Here is a 3,882-nt window from a genome sequence, read left to right on the forward strand (position 1 = left end):
TAATCACATCCCAAAGGCCTTACCTCCAAACCCCATCTCATTGGACATTAGAAATTAATGTATGAATTTGAGGGAACACAAACCTCCAGTCTCTAGCAATTATGACAGTCTAGTTCAACTACGTTTGTAGATACAGAAGGCTAGTAATGTGATGACTTTTGAGCCTGATCCAGAACCTGGATCTTATGGTGTAAGATATGATAGAAGAAATCAATTACGTGGCCAAAGTCCCCTGAGATTTTGGTAGATTTTTTTTTTTAAGGTATAAAATCAAATGCAAGGAAACATTCTATAATGATTCATCTTAATTTTAATATATAGCTGTGATTGCACGCCCTGAATTTTACGGACAGTGGACAAATTTAACTGAAGATGGGCCATTACCACTCAGGTAAGTTTATTGCATTATAAGCTAGAGCAGCTATGTCAGTCTTCCGCCATTTCATTTGCAAAGAGGTTTTAGGCTACATTACTCTTTTTTCATTTAAAAAAATGTCTGCAGATAGAGAATAGACTTGTGGTTGCCACAGGGGATGGGGTTGGGGGCAAGTGGTTTGGTTGGGGTTCGTAAATGCAAACTATTATATATAGGACGCATAAACAATGGGGTCCTACTGAATAGCACAGGGAACTATGTTCAGTATCCTCTGATCAACCATAATGGAAAAGAATATGAGGAAGAGTGTATATATGTTTAACTGAATCACTTTGTGGTACTGCAGAAATTAACATTGTAAAACAACTCTACTCGAATAAAATAAAGTTAAAAAATGTTAAATGTCTATAGAGCATTTAATATAGTTACCTAAGATAAAAGGGTTTGTTTAGCATATTTTATTCAGGGAATAATTCCCCTCCAACCGAGATGCATACAATCAGGCCAGTTGGGAAACCAACTTGAAGACTCATTTTCTCAAGCCAGCATTTGTCTTCCCTCCTCCTCTTGTCCCTGGTACCCCATTTCTCCTGCATCAATATCATTTCACTTGGGAGGTAGAATCGAGACTTCAGAAGAAATGAAAAATATTGCACGTCAGCGCAGCAGATAGTAAGTGATGAGTGAGGCCTGCAGAATCCTCCTCAGATCCTCCTAACTCTCCAAAGTTAAAGGGGTTTCTAGGCGTCTCTGTGGAGTTCCTCGTGTGTTCTAAATTATACATTATCCTTTGCGATTAAGAACTTTTCCCTTTAAATTAGACTTTTTTTTAGGAAGATACATACAGAAAAATTTTCTGTTTGGGGAAACAAAAATTAATTTTCATATCCGTTAAAAATTAAATTGAGTCTCACAGTCATGTATTACAAAAGAATGTATTAAATTCCTCCCAAAGATTTGCTTTAAACTGAGATCAGATTTTCTTGGCTTAAATTTTGAACTCAAACCATGTGCTTCAACCATTCCATTTGCCTCAATTGTTTGTAAACATAAACGCACATGAATCAGAGTCAGCTGATGGGCTTGTTAAAACACAGATTGCTGGGCCCCATTCTGAGCATTCCTGATTCTGTAAATTAGGAATCCTCTGGTGAGGCCAGAGGATTTGAATTTCTAAAAGTTCTCAGGTGTGATAGGCAGCATTCTAAAGCTGTCCCACCAGTAAGTCTGCGCCCTGGTTATGCAATCAAACACCACTCTAGGAACCCCTGAGAAGGGACTTTGCTGATAGAATTCAGGTTACTAATCAACTGTAAAATAGGAGATTGTCCTGGATTATCTGGGTGGGCTCAGTGTAATCACAGGAGCCTTTAAAAGTGGAAAGAGAAGTCAGAGAGATTTGAAGCGTGGGAACACTCCCTCTGCTCTTGCTCGCTTTGAAGAAGAACCAGGGTGGCTGCAAAGCAAGGATGAAAATCTAGAAGTCGAGAACAGCCCCAAACAGCTCAAAGAAATAGAGACTTTGGTTCTGTAAGGAACTGAATTCTGACAACTACCTGAGTAACCTTGAAAATGGATTCACCGCCAGAGCTTCTAGAAAAAGTGCAGCCCTGATGAAACCTTGATTTTGGCCTCATGAGATTCTAAGCAGAGAACCGCCTGAGCCACGCTGTGTCCAGACATCAGATCTGCAGAAACTGTGAGATAATACATTATTTTAATTGTTAAATTTGTGGCAAATTGTTATAGCAGCGATAGAAATGTGTAATACCAATGCTGCCAGTTCCAAGAACACAATTTGAGAATCACTAGTTTTCTAAGTCCTCTGTTATTACCAATTTTCAGACTTCTAGAAAAGTTAAAACATTCCCCCTATTTTCCATACTTCAGAGAATGGACACTAAGGGAAAGGTTGACATTTTATTATTTAAGCCAAAAATAACAAGTAAAATGTTTATAAGTGTGCTTAGCCCTCACTGAGTGTTCAATAAAGAAAGCTATAATAAATAACTTCTGTTAATGGGTAGCATTTATTAAGATGCTCTATGCCAGGCACTTTGCTAATTATTTACTATGAATTTACCAGATTTATCCTAATTAATCTGAAGTAGATGCCATCATTATTCTCATTTTAGAGATGTGCAAACTGAGGCTCAAGGAAACTTGCCCAGAATCAGGCAGTCAATAAAAAAAAAAAAAAGGGGGGGGGGTGGGTGGGATGTGAACCCAGGCAGTATGACTCTAGAACCTAAACTCTTAATTGCTATGGAGTTCTTACACGTTATTTTGCAACTGCTTATGTATTTATGCCTTGTTTGCCATTTGAGTTAAACATCCCTACATAGTTTTACAAAATAATAAAACTTAACTTATATGAGTTAGGCTTTATTATGTTAACCAAGTTTAATAAAGACAATAGGCATCATTTATTCAGGCAGTATCTATTAAGTACATATTATATACCAGGCAATGGGCTGGATTGAGTTTACAAATTTGTGAGTGGTTACTACCCCTGTGGAACTTCTTAAAATCAGCAGTCATTAAAGTACTCAGAGAAACACTGCAAAGTCATTCCGAGGAAGATCAGAAATAATACAGTAATGCTATCATCAGTATTATCTGGCATAATCCATGTAGTGCTAGAAATGCAACTAGACTTTCCACATTTAGCAAATTAAAGTATATGATGCCCAGTTATGTGTGAATTTCAGAAAAACAAAAATATTCTTTAGTATTGGCATGTCTAAAATACTACATGGGAAATGTTCATTTAAATAATAGATAACTAAGTATTTTTGATCCTTGATCTGGCTACCTTAAATACAGCTAAATAAAAAGATTAAAGATATATGACTACTATTTGCAACTAATCAACTGGAAAGCTATTAGTACCAATAAAGATAAGTTAAATGCTGTTTTCCACGTGGCTGCCCCAATCTGTAATCTCACCACCAGTGCAGAAGGAATCCCTTGTCTCCACATCCTCACCAACACTTGTTATTTCATGTCTTTTTGATAGTAGCATTTTAACAAGTGTGAAATTGTTAAATTTCATTGTTAAACTCATTGCGGTTTTGATTTGGTTTTGATTTGCGTTTCCCGGATGATTATGGGTATTAAGCATCTTTGCCTGGTGCTATTGACCATTTCTACATTTTCTTTGGAAAATGTTTTGAGAATCTCCTCTGCCCATTTTTTAATCAAATTGTTTGGTTTTTTGTTTTGCTATCAAATCATATGAGTTTTGGAGTTCTCACTGTGGCACAGTGGGTTAGGACCCAGCGTTATCTCTGTGGCAGTGTGGGTTCAATACCTGGCCCAGCACAGTGGGTTAGGGATCTAGCATTGCTGCAGCTGTGGGGTAGGTTGCAGCAGTGGCTCAGATTCTATCCTTGGTCTAGGAAATTCCATATGCCATAGGTGCAGCCAAAAAAAGGAGAAAAAAAAGTGTATGAGTTCTTCATATATTTTGGACATTAATCCATTATCAGATATACAATTTGCAA

General features: G+C 37.2%; 1 long non-coding RNA gene across 1 annotated transcript; it reads left to right on the plus strand.

Moving 5' to 3' along the window:
- The first annotated feature begins 319 nt into the window (after positions 1-319).
- On the plus strand, positions 320-2,386 carry LOC146401021 (uncharacterized). Its single transcript, XR_014813268.1, has 2 exons — positions 320-391; positions 1,819-2,386. It is a non-coding gene; the product is annotated as an uncharacterized LOC146401021 (long non-coding RNA).
- Positions 2,387-3,882: the final 1,496 nt, after the last annotated feature.

This window comes from Sus scrofa, chromosome 8 (assembly GCF_054392235.1).
Source record: "Sus scrofa isolate SSC_HxYL_T2T_F1_AM1 chromosome 8, Sscrofa_HxYL_maternal_Yorkshire_Landrace_v2.0, whole genome shotgun sequence".
NCBI lineage: Eukaryota > Metazoa > Chordata > Mammalia > Artiodactyla > Suidae > Sus > Sus scrofa.